A 20,076-nucleotide genomic window follows, 5' to 3' on the forward strand; every position below is an offset into this window, starting at 1 on the left:
GCATGATGACAACAAGAGTATCCCAACAACATACAACAAGGGATCTGAAAACATAACACGATGAGTTATGACAGCAAGTACATCATATAGAAGATTCCCCATCAAATCAAGCAAGGAATCATGACAACATGTAATAAACAAGATCCTGCCTCAATATCAATCAAGGATCCGTGCAGCATAATGTATAAAGAAGAAATATATGAATAGATCATATACCTCACACCAAGGGCCATCTGAAGAAGTGGATGTTCATATCTTTAGCCTAAGACAATCCACGATGAATAGCGTAGTTCACATTGTCGATGCACAGGCATAGCCCGTTACCAATCTGGACTTTGGCTCCCCTTGCATCGATAATTCTCTGACTAGTCACAATCTAGGCATCTGAAACAGAACTGTAAAAGTGTTGAAGCTTGTTCAGCCATTGCTCTCACAACATCGACTGTAAGAAGAGGACTACTCTGGCTATCTACAACGTAGCTCTCTGGCTATCTGGTTGTGTAGCACTCTGGCTACGTTGCTGTAGTTATGTGGCTCTGCTTGCCCCTCTGGTTCTTTGGCTCACCTACTCACGCTGCCTCGATCACGCTCTATGGCACTCAAGCTCTGCGGTGCTCTATCTTTGAAGCTTTCTTCTTTCAAGCTTCTCTGAGTAAATGCGGCACTGTCTAGCTATCTCTGGCTATCTGGACCCCTTGTGCTGTGGCTCTCCATCGGGTGTAGCCTCCTCATTGAGGCTCTCTGGAACTCAGGGTCTTGCATACTCTCCATGCAGGCTTTGGGGCTCTCTGGCACAAGCTCTCTCTGGCCCTCTCCCCCCACCTTGGCTCTCTGCATCCATCGTGTTTTATAACACGTTTTGGGACAAGGTCGCATAAAAATCAGGGTTTGTTTTTCTTAGGAATAGAAGTCGTTTGAAAAAAGGTTTGGTCAGCACAACAAAACCATATAAATACGTTTTTCAGTTAAAACAGACAAATACACGTGGAAACACAAAATACATAGAAAACATTGAAAATTTTGATAATCCGGACTTCAAATTTCATAAAATCGGGCTTTATTTGCCTATTGAGTCTGCTCTAATCGCATATCGCTCTGTCAATGGCCCTGTATATTGGGGAATCATTGATCGTCAATTGCCGATACACCGATACGTCGATCACCAATACGCCGATATGCCGATTAGATCTGGACCGTTGATTTGCTTTCTGATCCGACGACGGAGATCGTGCATCGCTGATCAGCATATCACAATCGTTGTGGCTCGATGTTCTTCGCCGATTGACGATTCTAATTTGATCACTCCTCTGATCGTCGATACCAATAATTGATATCGCAATCACAATTCAAAATTGCTCGGGTCCCGATATCGCGTGCCTGCCTTCCTTCGGCTTGATATATCGAAGATCGCCGATCGGGGGTTCTAAAGGCCCGATATCGCACATCGCATGCCCCTAACTCTAGTTAATCAGAGATCGTTGATCAGGGGTTCTAAAGGCCCGACCTTAAGTCTACTATTTAGACTCTTCTGATTGCGATTGGACTTTATAAGGCTTTAAACCCATTTTTATGAGAAAAAGACTCCTTTTTTGAAAGGAACCAAGGCAACTCTTTTCGTGATAACTTCATCATCTGGACTCGGATTGAAGTGCCATTTACACCTCCATGATCAGGATGACGAGATCTACACTCTGGTCCTAGGTCGAAATCATTCTGAACACTTTTATTTTTTATCATTCATAAACCCTTTGTCTTGTATGTCTCTCTGGAGCCACCTGGATCATTGAGTGTGTTTCCTACTGTCATTAGTGTAAAAAATTCATCGAATTGAAAGGGTTTTGTCTCATTTAGCTTCATATAGGTTTTTTTGAGTCACATCAATAAGGCCTGAAAACTGAGACATAGTTTCAAGATAAACTCTAAAATGTATTCAATTAACCTAAGGCACATTAACCTAATGATCACATTTAGAAGGTCTAAGCTAGAGATGTGTTCCAGCGTCTTTAAACCTAGCAGCTGTCATTCGCTTCAGCACTATACACCACTAGTATGGACTTGTGCTCCCCATACCATCGTGTATATAAAGGGAGACCCCACTAGGTTGCAATCTAGTATCCATAGAAAGTCAAGTCTGCTACCTTGTAAATGTGATACAGCAAACACAACATTCGGGGAGATTTCCTGCTCGTACTTCTCAGTTCACCAGGAGGTATTCTACAGTTCACGATTACTTGGTAATCCTTTTTGCATAGATCATCCTGAGTAGTCATTTTGATCTTTTTAACTCCCTAAATATAAAAGATCACTGGAGCGCTTGTCCTTTCGAGCTCGTTTCAAACCAAAAGTGATAGAGTCACCTTTGCTTCTTCTTCTCTTAAAACATGAAAGAGCACCAGTTTGTTTTTGCATCTTAAAAAGATTGTTGCCCATAATCATATAACATCCTTGTTTAGTCTTTTTCTAGACCACATTGTGAGTACACCTTTAAATACAATTTTAAGCCTTGGAATCAATCTCTCTTTTGGTTATTTGAGAGAAAATCATCGTGGTTGAACTAACTAGTTCGCCTAATTCCTCTTCCTCTCCTCTGTTTGAAAGATTTTCGGAGGAGCCTTTTCTTGAATTACCATAGTCACTTGAGGACCAAGGTGTTGAGCTTGGAATTTTTTTGAGTATTCAACCTTTTTCATCTCATCCTCCCCCTCCTTCAGATACTGGATCACTTTCTGATATTGGCTTGGAATCTTTGGATAATCCTATCCAGACTCCTGAGAGTCCGACGACTTCTGAAGGTCAGCTTGGACTGGTCGTTTATCCTCTGAACCCTTTGTTTGATCTTGTTGTGATATCACCACAACGTTTGTACAATTTGTACGATCATCTTGGTATTCATTTGGAATTATCCCCTCGAACATCTTCAGTCATCCGTCATTTTCTGTTTTCACCCATGGAATCAAAAGGAAAATCCCAATCTCCTCTCTGGGTCACTCGGAGGTTTCCACTCCATGCACAGTTGAGGAGCAGGAATATTCTTTCCCTCCTGAAGGTTTCCCTTACATGAGAAGCATTCTGACCAGTGTTCATCCTGAGTTACTACATAATTACGTGACTTTACCTCATTTGGTTTCAGGCACGCCTACTGCCTCGTCACTATATCACAACCCTATTTGGGCATCTGGCGCTACGCCTACCTTAGGTTCGTTCATTCAAAACCTAAAATCCCAACTGATGTTGCATTCTACAGTTACTTCAGTCCCAGTGCAACCCACCATTCCAAATCCTCTTGTTTCGTCGGTCCAAGTAACTCGTCAAGTTCAACCGACGATCTTGAGTCATGTCTCTATTATTTCTTCGATCCCTCCAGTAAGTGGATAGGTTGTGACACCGCCTATGGGGCAAAGTCAAAATTATTCTATGATGTTTGGTACAATTAATGTGAGTGGCTCACAAGCTCACATGGTTGGAATGAACTAGCCCTCTTCAGGTGCCATTTTAAACCTTGTTGGTCCTGCTGGATTGAGTAATGTCTAGTACCAACAACCAAACCATGTTGGTCCGTCTAGGTCAAGTAACATCTAGTACCAGCAGCCTAATATGGCTCAGGTTTAGTACCAACCTCCTTATGTTCCATATGGTTCACAAGTGATGGTTAATTCGCCCTACATCCCTCAGCCTAGACCTTATGTCTAGCCTGGTCCATTTGCCATGCCTGGTGGGCATGTCCAGATACAGTTCGGTAACTTTCAAGGTGTCATTCTGGGAACCATTTAAGTACCTTTGTAGCAGCAAGGGAAACTTCTACAACAGCAAGGGAAACCTTCATTGCATCAAGGGCCATCCATGCAGTAGAAAGGCCAGATGATGTTGCAACAAGGACAATTGCAACAACTACAGGGGAAACCCTTGCAACTGTTGCAGCAAAACATGCAGTCGCAAGTGCAGTACACGCTACAATCCTCCCATCCTATGCCTTTGCAAGGTCAAACTCTACAGCTGCAGGGACAGAATTTACAGCCACAAGGTCAACCCAGGTAGTAGCAACCCTATATTCATATCAACAGGGTCAACCCTTGCAAGGGCAAGGCTAGGGTCAAGTCCTACAACAGCAGGAACAAAATCCTTATGTCCAAGGGAAACAGGTTCAACCCTTTTGTTCAAGGACAGCAGGTCCAAAATCCTTATGTCCAAGGGCAGCAAGTGCAGAATCCTTATGTCCAAGGGCACCAAGTCCAAAAACCTTTTGTCCAATGACAGTAGGTCCAAAACCCTTATGCTCAAGGACGTCAGGTGAAAAATTCATATGTCCAAGGCCAGCAGGCTCAAAAGCCTTTTAACCCATATGCTGCTTATCAACAGCCTATGGCTAGACAGTTTCAAGGCTTTCAAGGTCAGAATCCTCCCTACGGGCAAGTTAACTTATAGTGGAGACAAAATCAAATGCCATATGGACAAAATCCTCTACTATGGGGACAAAATCCTTACGAGCAGGGATGGACCATGCCATTTGGGCCCCCTTATTGACCTCAAATGCCTTTCAATACCCAATTGTCATTCTTAGCTACACTAGAATTGCTAGATGTGTCTAGACTCACAAATGACCCAATTCTTCATTCACCATACTGGCCTCCAATTCCATCCAAGATTCTGAGTGATTGTATGAAGTTTGAAGGAAAAGCAAAAGAGGATCCACAAGCCCACGTGATGACATATAACCTTTGATGCTCCTCTAATTCCTACGTCGATGATTCCATTCGTCTTCGGCTTTTCCAATGAACTCTTACAGGTACTGTAGCCAAGTGGTATATTGAACTACCTCAAAATACCTATACTGACGTTAACACTCTTGCCATGGCCTTTATCACACATTTCCAGTTGCCGGTTCACTATAAAACTAGCACCCATCTGCTAACGTCACTCAAGCAAGACACTGTGACCCACATCTTCGATCACATCCATGAATGGAGATGTAGGTGTCACATGATTAAGTTTGATATTTCTGATCAGTTGTTGATTGAGTGGTTCACCAAATCATTCGTCAACAAAATTTCTAATGACATTGCTATGGGTGGATGCGTCACTAAGGAACAAGCCATCGCGCTTTCCAAGTATCTAGACCTATCCTATTCACAATCCAGCACATTATATGATGTGTTACCTGATGCGCCCAGACCATCATCTGATCTGACGACATCTAAGTCTCTGTCTACACATCCTATTGATGGAGTAATTGGTTTAGTGACTCAAACCCCTGTAAAATCTTCATCCAAATAAAATTCAGTCTCCAACACTGCTCCCAATGACTCCTCTCACAATTCATCTAGCCCTGGTAAAACCTCGGAGGTTCACGCTATCTAGTCTATCGCAGTGGATAAATCCTCTAAAGGTAAGAAGAAAGGAAAAGGCAAGGGTAAAGTTGATGCCCTGAAATAGGGTCCTCCTAAGTCATCTGCTAGTGATGCTTCCCAATGGAAGCCCAAATATCCATGCCTCATCTGTGAGGAGGATCACTATACTAAAGATTGTCCTAGATGGTCCAAAGTTAGTGTTTGCTCAAAGGGACCCCAACTGTCCTGAAAGAGCCCTTTCCGTCCCAGCAAACCCAAATGGTAGACTAGCCTCAGTCATCTACTTCCACAGGTTCACAAGTGTTCATGATGAGTACACCAATTAACATGGCTACCAGGTCAAAATATTATCAAACTCCTACCTCGACAGTAGGGAAAGAGAAAGAAGGTACCCCTTCTTCTTCTACCCTGTCCAATTCCAGTCCTCTCCATATAGAGTGACCTAATCCTGATTCTGCAATTCGACCACCTTCTTGAGGTGTGCTATGAAAATCCTCGTACAATCCTAATGCTCAAGCCTCTCAACATTATAACATCGTTGAAGATTTAGCTCAAGCGCCATCAGCTATGTCTGCTCTCAAGGTCCTTCAAATTTGTCCTTCTCGGCAGAAATCATTACTGTCGGCTATTGGGGGTATTGATCTAGATAACTCTAATCTCATTTGTTTTTACCTAGAAAACCACATTCCACGTTTACCTCATCATATTTCCTTTCCCATTTAGTTGATCATAAATGAGAAAACCATTCATAGGACCATCATCAATGAAGGTGCTTCTACCTGTATCATGTCTGTCTCTTGTTGGAAGGAAATTGATTCTCCTACTCTGAACCAGTCCCCTAACACTTTGGAAGCTTTTGATGTGTGTGATTTGTGACCATTCGGTTTCCTTCCCAACCTTGCCATTACTTTGGAGGGAAAGACATTACATGTCGAAGTAGAGATCATTGACACTAATCTTAACTACAATCTTCTACTCAGGCAGAGTTGGAGCCATTCCATGCATGTTGTAGCCTCCTATCTTTTCCGTATGATTCGCTTTCCCCATCAAGGAAAGATAGTCACAATCGACCAACTATCCTTCTTTGCCTCTTCCTCCTCGAATGGCAATGTTCCATATGTAAAGCACATATGTGCTTCCTATGAGAGTGTGGGGTCAGGACTCTTTAAATATCCCACCTTGATGGGAATTTTTCTGCTCCCACCTCCTTATGTTGCCTTTGTCAACATGATTTCGATCAAGCCTGATCCTTGGGTCATTCCTTCGTCAGATCTTGTTGATCCATGGGGTAAGGTTATGCCGTTAAGTCCCGCCAAAATTAACTACGTGGAAATTATTTCAGCTTCACCTTCGGTGTCCTCTGCTCATCATGTTTCAAGAACATCTCTCGATGCATATTCTCAATCCCCCTAGCTTGGTTCCTCAGAATCCCCCAATCCCTTAGCCAAGACTTTTCTTTTTGACGAGAGTATCATGGAAGTAATGTATTTAGAGGAAGTACCTTGGAACAACACTCATCATCATTCCTCATTCTTTCTAGGCCTGGTGGTCATCTCTACTTGTCTCGAGGAGCTCTCTTCTCAGTTCCTGTCCCTACCAATTCAGATGTCGATCATGACTCATGAAGTTTGGTCGGAAGGGAACATGGGTAACATTACCCAAATGATGCCAACTGACATTTTTGTCAAGCCTCGTGTCGTTGCAAATTTCCATAGTGGGGTAGCTTGTTCTCCATAAGAGATCAAACTCTATACACGTCTATTCCAAGAGTTTTAGGATGTTTTTGTGTGGTCATATGAAGAAATGCCTAGCATTGACCCAAGCATAGTCATGCATGAGATTCCAACTTATCCTCATGTGAAGCCCATTCGCCAACAGATTCGTCTAGTGCACCCTAGAAAAGCGGTCACCATTAAGGGTGAAGTTGAAAAACTTCTGAAATCTGGATTTATTTATCCAATCCCTCTTATAGATTGGGTGTCGAATATTGTACCGATGAAAAAGAAACAAGGCACTATGCGCATTTGCGTCGATTACCATGATCTCAATCGTGCCTATCCTACGGATAACTACCCTACTCCCTTCATTGACCAGATCATTGATGAATGTGCTAGGAGTGAATTCTTTTCTTTTATGGATGGTTTTTCTGGTTATAACCAGATAAATATTGCACCAACTGATCAAGATAAGACAACCTTCATCTGTCCGTGGGGGACCTTCACGTATAAAAAGCTCCCTTTTGGCCTTAAGAATGTTGGGGCCACATTTCAGAGAGTGATGTCTTATGTGTTCCATGACATTAGAAACATCGTTCAACCTTACTTGGATGATCTCCTAGCTCATTCTTGTAAATACCACGATCACCCTGATCATCTCTGGAAAAAATTTCTTCACTGTAGACACTACAACATTCGGCTAAATCTCCATAAATGTTTCTTCTACGTCAAATTTGGATGACTCCTCAGATTTATCATTTTGAAGGGAGGCATTCACCTTGATCCTCTTAAAGTTGAGGCCATAGTTAATTTAACCTCTCCATCTTCATTGCATCAACTGCAAATTTTGCAGGGAAAAGCAAATTTCTTCCGTCATTTCGTACCGAACTACGTTGAGCTAGCTTCAGGGTTCACCTGGTTGCTCAAGCAAGGAACCCTGTTTGTTTGGGATAAGGCTACCCAAAAGTCTTTCGATGACCTAAAGGCTATCCTCATCAACGCTCCTTTGCTGCACCCCTTGAAATATCATCGTGATTACTTCCTTTAGCTAGCTACAGCCTCTAGTACCATCACTATGGTGTTGGTATAGGATGATGATGAAGGAAATGAACATGTTATTTATTACCTCAGTCGCAACCTCCTTGACACCAAAACATGTTATGCTCATATCGAGAAGTTGGCTTTGGCTATCGTATAGGCTATTCAACACTTTCAGCATTACATCCTACTCCGCACTACCACTGTGATTTAAAAATGCAACCCCATGACCTACATCCTAACTCATCAGTTGTTCGGGGGAAAGTATTCTAAGTGGATTGTCATCCTCCAAGAATTTGATTTGGTGTTCACTACTGCCAAATCTAGGAAATCACCGGTCTTCGTTGAGTTGATTTTCTCCCTTCCCTTTGCTTCTCTTCCTGTTGGTGCTGACGAATCACTCCCGGATGAGACTCTTTTCTTAATTAGCACTGTCAACCCCTAGTACGGTAATATCATGGTGTATCTCCAAACATCCAATTTTCGGTTTGCGTTGACCAAGGATGATCACCGACACATTCGGCATCAATATCAACCTTACCATATCATTGGAGATACTATACCACATCGGTGTCGATTCAATTCTTCATCGTTGTCTCACTCTCGAGGAGGCTGAGAGAGTCTTGAATGACTTCCATTCTGGCGCATGTGGTGGTGACCTGTCTAGATATGCTACTGCTCAAAAAATCCTTAGCGCTAGTTATTTTTTGCCCTCCATCTTCAAGGATTTCATCCTTGCTGTTCGCAAGTGTCATGAGTGCCAAATTTATCAGCGCAAAATGCACACCCCAACCACTCACCTACACCCCACTATTACCGTTGATCCTTTTTACAAATGGGGCATCGACTGTATGACCTGTAACCCTTGGGATGCACAAGTTAAATTAGCATCTCATGCTTTTTTATCTCTATGGGCTTACCGAATCTAGATTCACACCGTTCCAACTAGTCTATGGTATGGAAGAAACTTTACCGATTGAGTGTGAAATTCCATCCCTCAAGCTGGTTGTCGAACTTCTCCCTGAGACCTCAGCTCAGGAAGAATGCCTCTTATATTTAGAACGACTAGATGAGACTCGTCATCTTGCTACTTTGGTCATCAAAGCACAGAAAAAGCGGGTCAAGTCCCATTTTGATCAGTCTATCTCTCCTTGAGATTTTTCTGAGGATGATTTGGTTCTTCCGTATGATCAAGCTAATGATAAGCTAGGGGCAGGCAAGTTCAAACCTATGTGGCATGGGCCCTATATTGTTAAATGTGTGTTACAGAAAGGGGCCTATGAGCTTATTGACTATGAGGGCAATCCCTTAGACAAGCCTAATAATGGGATTTATCTAAAAAAGTATTATGCTTAGGTCATCTTGCATGGCTACTTTTGTACAATAGTGTGTTATTCATTTTTGTACAATGTGGTTTGGTGTGTTGTTTTGTAAGCAGCTTTCCTGCTTATTATGTTTTTTCCTGCTTTGCAGATGTCGGTGTCTCCTCACATTGGTTTCGTTGATGGTGCTTGCCGTAGTACCCGGAATATATCATCCACGACATGGGCCATTTATGACTGCCATGGTGAGTTGATTGATCTTCAAGGTATTTTTCTAGGTCAAAAAACTAATAACATCGTTGAGTATAGCGCAGTTATTGAATTGTTGTCAGAAGTTATCGCTCTTGACATCCAGGAATTGGTTATCAAATATTGAGAATGTATCTACGTATTTGTCTATTGGAGAGAAATTTTGATTACATTACATATCATCATATTCCTAAGCATATGAATACACTAACAGATGCATTAGATAATTATGTGTTGGATAGACATTTATGAAACATGCGATAATAAAAAAAGAAAACATTTGTACCATAGTAAGTAAGGAAATATAACATATATATATATATATATATATATATATATATATATATAGATATATATATATATATATATATATATATATATATATATATAGATGTTCATAATGTTTGTCATACATCAAAACCCCAAAAAATAATATGTGTGTTCAAATACATCAGTGGCTCGCAAGCCTTATACATCTGTGGCTCGCAGGCCTCAAAAATGTGGAATGCTAGACCTATGAACTAAACAACATGATGTTCATGGTAGCATGTAACTGCTTGCACTACACGAGTCAGTAGTCGGTAGATCCAATCTGATACCCCCACTGTATGTCTCTGATACTCGCGTGGAACATCACCCATCAGGGCATGCTCTAGGATACCGTGGGTCAATCCCTAGAGGTTCCGCGTGATCTTCTCCTCACTGTCGCTTCCTTCCTGATAAGGAGCAACATCGAACTGCCGAGCAACGCGCCTGGCAATCGAGGACATCCCAGCAGGACGTTCTGGTCCAACATCTACATTTATAAAATCGAAATGTCATGAATACATATATTTCAAAAACAATAAAAAATTAAAAATTAAAACTTTTTGTTTTTACCTCCATCATCATAATCCTCCCCCTCTGTAAGCGGCATATCTGGATCACCGCAGAAGTCGGTACTGCTGTAGGGCCAATCCTCTACTACGATCAACTATCATCATAGCCATGAGAAGAAGGTGAGCTTATAGGAAATTTATTGGCCCACGGTAATCTTGGGCATCAATGCAATCCAACAGACCATCCATGGGTCTCGTGGCAATGGAGGTTCCACCTCAGCCAGCTAGTAGTGAAACAACAAAACCCGCTCCAAGAAGAACGTCATTAGAATGGACCCAGAGCAGAACTACTTTAGGTTTCCTACCTAAGATTTTGATAGCTGGCGCTTCATGTTTATCTTCATGGCTTCCACCCAGTTGAAGATAGTTGGTGTCGTACAGTCGATAGCATACTGAAACTTTGACTTGTTGGTCTCATGCCGCGCTTGAGCCCCAGCCACTCTGTTTATGGTCAACAACAACACTCTCAACACAAGATCTCGATCTTGCCACTTTTTGATTTGAGTGCTTCTGGGCAGTGTTCTGCAAGTAACATGGTCACACTTGCCTCAATGCGCCTTGACCCATAAAAGTTGACTGGTTCCCCTCTTCGGGACAGTCCTATGATGAAATAAATGTCTGAAGTTTCCAACTCCAGTTCTTGGTCACGGATCATGAAAACTTCTTGATTCACATCCCAGAGACTGATCAGATACTGTAGCAACTCAGGTTGGGCCCGCAGACCTGGTGTGAGGAAGAAATTGAAGAGCCCATTGTTTCTCAGAGCATTCTAGCAATTTGGGTTTTCCATTTCTTGAGTGTCAATGTCCTCATGCTCACATTCCTTCCAATCCACCATTTTTCACGATTTTTTCCCTGCAAAAACAATATAATCAAGTCAATAAACATATGGCTAGAACAAATTGGATTCAATTGGAAAAATTAGGAAAAACTTGAAAATTTTATGTTCACGGCGCCGGTGCACTTGACAATCTTAATAACCCCTGACCGGCGCGATTTCGTGCCTAGAAGTTGCGTCGACTGAGGGTGAATTATTTTTGTCAAAATCTCCTCAAAAAATCCAAAAAACGTTTAAAAATAGATAAAATAAGCATGAAAATGGAGCTTAAGGTCTTGGCTCTTATCTGCAACTAACAGATCGACAAATGGCCTCCCAGATCTCCAGCAATCTATTCCTAAAAAACTAGGGCACAAGTGGGTGAAAATCTCTTCACACAAAGGTAAAATGGTAAACGGTAAAAAATAATTACTTTTTCCTCTTATTCATTTTTCATGAAATATTAGGGTTTTTAAAAGTATTTTTGACCTATTTTGCCTCAAAAACTGGATAATGCATTTACCTTTTGTGCAGCGACAGGTGATGGATACTAATGATGGTATTGGAGTCACATTTCAACTCTTTTCTCAACTCATAAAACTCCGATGAAAAGATCGCCGAGTATTTTTCCTTTTTTGACTCATAAAAGAAAATAAAAATGGGGAGTCCACTTTCAAGCTCTTTTCCAACTCTTTAAACACAAAAAGATTGTCGAGCTCTTGTAATTTTGAACTCGTTAAAGGTTGTGAAACGTCATTTACCCAGTATATGTTTACCCCTTTTTTGGGCTGGGATAAACTATTTACGAAAAATGTACTCCTTGACTGAAATGGTCAAGTGGTTCTCTCAAGTATCATTTTCTACCTCTTCGGGCTCAAGAGACACAAATGTAAGGAAAGGGACCATGTGGAGTTTTCTTTTTCGTGTCTTTTTCAAACTCTCTAAACATGAAAAAGATACCTAGTTACACCTTTGTCAGACTCGTTAAAACATTCAACGACATTGGATTCGTCACCATGATGGACATGAGCTTCTCATTCCTAGGGCTCCTTAAACTTACTAGGTCGGATTTGTCCAAAGGATGAAGTTACAGTGCAAGCATATGCTATCCCCTTCAAGCTTGCGATAAAAAATAATTGGGATACCTGCCAGAAATGGTGGGGGAAAATGGGAAAGTCTATCAGTCGTGTTGGCAACTCACTCTTGAACAGGACACTTTATGCTTCGTTTCGGGTTGGGATATCCTCCTTTTCATCATTGACCTTCTTGGGTTGGGCCGTTCATTTTTTCTTTCCATTTGATCTCTACCACGCCATCATGACCATCGATCCTATGGATCCAAAAGCTGCTAAACTCCAGATTTGTGTCACCGATATGTTCAAGAGTTAGTCTTTCTACAGTTACACTTACTCCTGATTCTCTGTATCATCTGAAATCATTTCCATCCCTTTGTCTCATGTCGATGATGTGGGATCCATCATGGCCCTCCTTCGATGCAGTTGCTTCCCGTTGACTTCAGCTCATTATCCAGGAAGCTAGCCGAGAGACTCCCTTCCAGTACCTTAGAGCTTGCATGCCCTAATGGCAAGTTCTTCACACTTGATGACAATTTCATATCATTGGCTTTCAATCAGGTGATTTCATGGGTGTTTGACATCAGTTCCTTTATTCACATTCCATGAACTATGCTGCTAGTACCTTGAGAGCCATTGTCATTATTGGTGGTTTCTCTCGCGCTTGTTAATGGTTCACATCATTGACCAGTAATCAAACGAATTTCTAGCATGTTCGACTTCAACACATTCATTCACATGTTAGGATTTGTACTTTGATCGGGTCGTTTGGAGCGTAAGACCCTGGGCTCAGATCAACCAGTCCAAGTTGCAAGGTGGTGTGACATGATCATCTTGATATACATGTCTCTTTCAAATGGATGGTTGCAACCAAACCATGAGTTGTTATATGTGATCTTTCTCATTATTGGATGGCTGCAACCATCGTCGATTTCGTTATGATCCTTTCTGTTGGATGTCTACACTCATGCCTTGGATCCATTTACATGATCATTCTCTAGATGGCTACGTCCATATCATGATTCAGGTATCATTTGTCAAAGTTTTTCAATGATGTATATGTATTTGTGCTTGCTTGCAGGTTTCTGAAAATGGACTTTGGTTCCCTGCATCCACTTGTAAAGCATTTCACCCCTCACTCTAGTTCGGCCTTCATGCTTTAGGGGGCATTTGTTACATAGCATTTTGTCACTGTCCCTGTACTCCCCATCCACGATCCTGGAGAACCTCTACAGTGAACCCTACATGCTTTCCCATCATGAAGAAACTCCCAGTATGTCCCTCTTCATGAGCAGAATAATTCCCCTTTGCATCATTTCCCAAGAATCTTCCTTTTACCCCAATTTACAAGACCAACACTACTGACCAGTTTCCTCCTCGTGTCGATTTGCAGAGATTAAAACTAGCACTAGCATTGTACGGAGCAACTGAGCCCTTTTCCAATCACATTGATCCTCTTTTGGCAAGTTTTTTAAATATGGAGTTGAAGCTTCTAGCTCTAGAAGCTTCGAAACGGAAGTATGGTAGATGGTTGGGATGGATGAAGCTGAAGAAGTCAGTTTGGGCTCCTTTTCCCTATCAGGATGGAACAAACTCAAGAGATAATACCTTCTCCCATGATGAGAGGAACCATTTCCCATCTATCCAAGCTATATAAACCTCCCTTTTCCCAAGCTAAACTAGTTTTGGAGTGATTTTGAATGATCAGCAAGACATATATAGCTTATAGCTTTCTAGTGTATGTTTGAAGGAGAATAGTGTGTTTTGTTTTGGTTTGATTTGGTTTGGTTTGGGCCATCCATGAGATGCTAGCAAAAGTGTGGGGACCCGGATACGTCGGAGGAGACCAACAACGTCAAGGCTTTGGTTGTAATCTCTTTCTGAATTTATATGAATACAACTATTGATGGTTTTCCTACATGAAGTGTTATCTTACATCTTTATGGCTTAATGTTCCTTGACCTATTAAGTAGGCTTAATACAATATTGTATGCTATCATCTTTGTTGTTGTTGTTTGTTTGCTTGTTTCAGGTATTCAAAGGAAGGAAATGAAATATAGCTGGATTAAGGAAGCAAGATCATCACCAAGTGAAATAGCATTGTAAGAGGTAGTCCCTCTTATTTGATTCTAACTTAAGGAGATTTTCCATAGATTGTTTGTTTGTGGCTAGACCCGCTCTCTCAGGCTAGAGGAATTGTTTGTGTGCGCACTGAGAATTTATCTACACCACACCGTTCCCTACTCTCTTGAAGTTCCACCAATTAGTTTATCCTTCTAGTCAAAGAATTTGGCTCTTCCCCAATGTCTTGTAATATTTTATCCACTAGCATATCTAGTTGTATAGGGAAAATTGTTTCCTTTCCATAAACCAAATCAAAAGGGGATTTTCTAGTAGCTCTCTTGGTAGTAAACATGTTGGCCCATAAGAAAATTTTTAGCTATAAGTCCTAGTTCTTCTGATTTTCTAATATTTTTTATTTAGAATCATTACCAAGGTTTTATTTGAGCATTCGGCCAACCCATTTCCTTGAGGTTAATAAGTGGTGGAGTGGCCTACCACAATGTTGTATTTTTTCGCATAAATTTATAAATTTGGCAGACTTAAACACTTGAGCATTATCGGTTACAACTTTCTTGGGGAAGCCAAATATGGCAAGGATGTTTTCCTTGATGAACTTAATAATTACCACATTAGTTGCATTCCTAGCTGGGGCTGCTTCTACCCACTTAGTAGAGTAATTAGTGGTTGTGAGTATCCACATGTGCTCACCATTGGAAGGTGGGTGTATTTCCAAAATGAAGTCTAACCGCCATTTTCTAAAAGGCTCTTAAAAAAAAATAGGGATTATAGGAAGAAGTGCTAATTTCTATTTTACAACAAATTTTTGGCACTTCTCACAAGACCAAACATTAGTATGCACCTCATCAAATAGTTTGGGTTAGTAAAAGCCTACTTTAAGGATCTTGTGTGTTATATCCCGCTAACTATAATGTCCTCCACATTCACAATTATGAAATTCATCCATCACTTTGTGGATTTCTTCCTCAACCAAACACAAAAGAAAAATCCCCACAGGATCCTTCCAATGCAATTGGCCATTTAAGATAACAAATTTCTGGGCTTGCAGCCTCAGAGCCATGTATTTATTTTTTATCAAAATTCACTGGGTACCTTAGATAAAACAAATAATGAAAAATATTCTTATACCAGTGAGACACAACATATTTCATTTGGATTCTATGTGCTGATGTTTCAATTTCTTGTTGCTACTCCAAATCTCCACTTTCTCCATCTCGTCCAACCAGTAAATTTATGCCTAATTCTTGGAAATTTTCTTTAGATAGAATTTTAGCTATCCCCTGCCCCTTAATGAGTTTGGTATGCTTAATATCAATGTCATACTCCTGAATTTTAGCAATACATTTTCCTCTTTTCCCATCACTGTCACCCTGAACTAGAATGTCTTTCACAATAGTTGTAGGAACATAAGCAATTATGTTAGATTATAGGAAATAGATTCTGAAAGCCTTTAGGGTTTTTACCAAGGAATAAGCCTACTCTCTAAAATGTTATACTTTATCTGAGCATATCACAGCACCTGACTGAAGAATGTTATTGGTTTTTCATGCCCCTCACTATTTTTCTCCAATAATACAATAACCACTATATGAGGAGAAGCAAAAAAAAATTGAAAAATGGTTTTTGATAATCTGGGCTGACTAACACAGGAGATTTAGAAAAAACCCTTTTAATTCTAGAGAACAATTCATGAGACTCTACAGTCCTTTTCACTTCCTTATCCTTCTTCAACATCTTTGTGATTTCTTTGACTATCTCAGCATAGTTAGGTATGAATCTCCTTAAAAAGTTGACTCTGCCAAGAAAACATGGATCTCCTTCTTATTTCTTGCAATGGGATGTTTTTGATGGCTTCCACCCTCTTGGGATCAATATTCACCCCCTCCTTTGCCAGTATGTGCCCTAGCAAATTTCCTTCACTCAGAGTGAACTGTGTTTTTTAGGATTCAATGAAAGACCATATTTTCTACATTTCTCAAAAGTGAGTTGCAGATGTTCAATGTGTTCCTCTTCTGTTTTTTAAAAAATGGTCATATCATCTAGGTAAATTAGTAAAAACTTGTACTTTTCTCCCACAAAATCTATATTCATGGTTCTCTGGAAGGTGGCTCCTGCATTTATGAGACCAAAAGGAATTCTGGTATACATGAACGTTCCCTAAGGTGTGGTGAAGGCAATTTTCTTTTGATCTTCAGGATGCACAGCTACCTGATTGTATCCATAAAATCCATCCATCATAGACATCTAGGTAGATCCTACCACCTTTTGCAGAATGTAATCCATTTTAGGCAGAGGATAATTGTCCTTTAATGAGGCTTTGTTGAGATTCCTAAAGTCCACACATAGCCTTATTTCTCCATTCTTTTTTCTGACAAGGACTAGATTTGCTACCCAGTATGAATATCTCAAAGGTACAATGATTTTGGCTTGGAGAAACTTCCTTACCTCCTTTTCAATAGATGGGAGTAACAGAGGGTTAATCTTCCTAAGCTTCTGCTTATATGGTTTCACCCCACTCTTCAAAGGGATCTTATGTTGAATAATAATAGTATCAAATGTTTTAAAATCATCATAAGACAAAGCAAACACATCCATATAATTTTTAAAAATTTCCAAGTACCTTTGCTTGTACGTCTTATGTGGAACTCCCTTTGCCAACTCCTTTTGAATGCTGAAATGGGTACAAGTAGAAGGTTGTAATACCTAATATCAGGGCCTGTTGAGCCCTAGTTTTGGAGATTAAAAATAAGGAATTCCTCAAAAAAATGCAAATATGGAAATTATATTATTTACCCCCCAAGGGAAAGGAAGTAAGTGAGTGCACTCACATATCATAACCATCTGAATATAATAAAAAAATTGATGTCGTACATATTTTTTCTAGCTAAATAGCTAAAACAAGATGGTCTCCATTATTTAGGCCATTGTAGGCTGACAAGGCTACATTTCGAAATATAGATTAATGCAATGGATGTAATAAATAAATTCTTCTTGGTGTAAAAGGAATTTCTTCTGTACAAACCTGAAGAGGACAATTGTCTTGAGGAAGATGAAGAAGATGACGTGGTCAGATAGGTCATAGTTGTTGAGTAGGTCTTCCAAATCCATTGGGACTTCACTCAATGAACCTCTGACATACCAAGTCGTGGCATACTAAACAATACCCTTAATTTGACTACATATTGGACAATACCACTAAAAATCACATTATTTAACCCTCTACTAATACGAACCCAATACACCTTCCCAATTTAAAAACCCCTACTTTCACTAAATATTGTAGGTATCCATTTTTTCATTAAAAGTTTTGATACCCCTTTATACCTTTTCATTTACTTTGAGCTCCATTTTTTAGAATTTCCAATATAAAAACCATTTATCCCCTATTATATGCTCAATATATTATGTTATTTTTCCTCAATATATATATATATATATATATATATATATATATATATATATATATATATATATATATCCCTCAATATGAACACACATGGTATGGTATTGCTCCCCTAGTGAAGTCCCTATGGCCAAATCCCAATGATTATAAATCCAACTCCTACTAGAGTTAGTCCCCAGAAGCCCATCTTTAGAAATTGCTGCTTGCAATTCTCCTTGCCTGTATATATGACACTAAAAATGGCTTAAAATTATCCTTGGCTATAGCTATGACAATCGAAATTGGTTGTATACAAATTGAAAAAAAATGTCGAATGTTGCATTTCCACAAGACAACATTCCTATGAGACACTTTATTGAACACCTTGCGAGCAATTTCTACATGGAAACTTTTTTATGCATGTTTATTAATGCACTACATATGAGAAAATCGTGCTCTTTCTCATGTTTTATTGCATAATAATTGATCTCCTTCCCCTGACATTGTTTTGAAATTTCTAGGAATGCACTTCATTGTAACAACATTAATTGTTGAAGCATTTCATTGATTTAAGAAATGCATTCATAGAGCTTTAAAAATGAATGCCTTAGGAAAAGCAAACATGTTCATATCTTGAAATTCAAACCAAAGTACTAATGCTCTTGCATGTATCTATGAAATAAACAAACACAATATAACTTATTGTCTAAGGATGCTCATGCATCACCATCAATATTCCTAATGTTGCAAATAAGTAGGTTTTTAACGCTCATACTTGGAGTAGATTTATATAAATTTCATCATAATCAAGTATAATATTGTTCTATTCTTAATAATGTTTGTTTTGGTAAGTGGTATCACTTTATATGAGAATAATTCATATGTAAATACTATTTTTTTTTCACGATAATAGTTTATTTATATTGTTGTAAATTGCTATAAACATAAATAAAGCAAATAGAAATTAAGGACCATTGAGGGATTCCACAACAAGTTATTCCTATTAATCTATTTCAGTGATTTTTCCCCAAAAAAGGCCAATAGTGGTTGTAACTGAGGTAGGCTTATTCAAGGTATGAAATTCTTCAATTAAGGTGGGATGAAGTGTGTGCCATGAGATCAAAGAGATTGTTTAGTGTATGAATGTTAAATTTTATTACCTCATAGAATGATCAAGATCATTCAGAACTCACTTTTCGAGTCCTGGATAGTAGCGAGGTTCTTGCCTAACTCCAAAGTATGCTTGTCCCTTGTAAAATTATTGATCAATTTTGTTCCTCATTGAACCTCTCCCACTCTAGTGTCAAATTATTGACCATTTCATTTCATTGATTTTATTTTCACACCAATGGAGGCCATGGCTAAAAACTATTATTTCCATGAGAGAAAAACAACATAGAAATCATGTACTGTTATGCCCCTAGGATTCTTTTTAGCTATTCCTAGTGGAGCTCCAAAGTCATCAAATGAGATATTGTGTGGGAAAGTAACAAAATTTCCACAAATAATTTCATATTATCCTAGAGATTCCATCTATAATAATGCACATGGAGGAATTCTCTTCCTTATGTACTCCTTGTCATTTAACCTGAACACCTTCATTTATTTCCAATTTGCATGAGATAGGTGTAAATCCATTGTTGGAAAATGAAGTTCGCATGAAGGAGGATTGATGAAATCAGAAATTCTCATTAAGAATTCAATGTAAATGTGGGATAAGGGTGATGGTTAGAGGGAGGCATTTAATCCCCGTAATTAACCACATGAAAGAGCCAAAACATGTGGAATTGGATCTACCTCCATTCAATTCCCAATGTTTTACCTTTTGAGGGTTGTCAAACATTAGAGGTAGAAAGCATGACTTAGGGGTTAGGTGGGTGAGTGCCCATGTATCCCTTGCATTTGTTAAAAATAAAATCACCTTCACTCAATTTAAACCCTTGTTTCCCATATATTGACAGGATGGAATGTACCACCAATAGTTAGGGATTCTCCTCTGCATGAAGTCCTAATTAGACCTCACACCATTTTGGATAGGAGTCCCATCTAGCATGTGGGCTTGGCTTCCACCATGAATGTTTTTCTCCTGGTTGTTAAATGTGGAGGTATCAGGGAAAGAGCAGGAACTAAATGCCTATACTATGGGAGTGAGACCGAAGATTAATAACCTACAGA

General features: G+C 39.6%; 1 pseudogene; it reads right to left on the bottom strand.

The window, feature by feature from the left end:
• Nucleotides 1-18,109, bottom strand: part of LOC149251539 (uncharacterized) — a 44,838-nt pseudogene extending 26,729 nt beyond the window's left edge.
• Nucleotides 18,110-20,076: the final 1,967 nt, after the last annotated feature.

Source organism: Pinus tabuliformis, chromosome 7 (genome assembly GCF_031772625.1).
Source record: "Pinus tabuliformis cultivar Carrire ecotype Pingquan chromosome 7, CPIR1, whole genome shotgun sequence".
NCBI lineage: Eukaryota > Viridiplantae > Streptophyta > Pinopsida > Pinales > Pinaceae > Pinus > Pinus tabuliformis.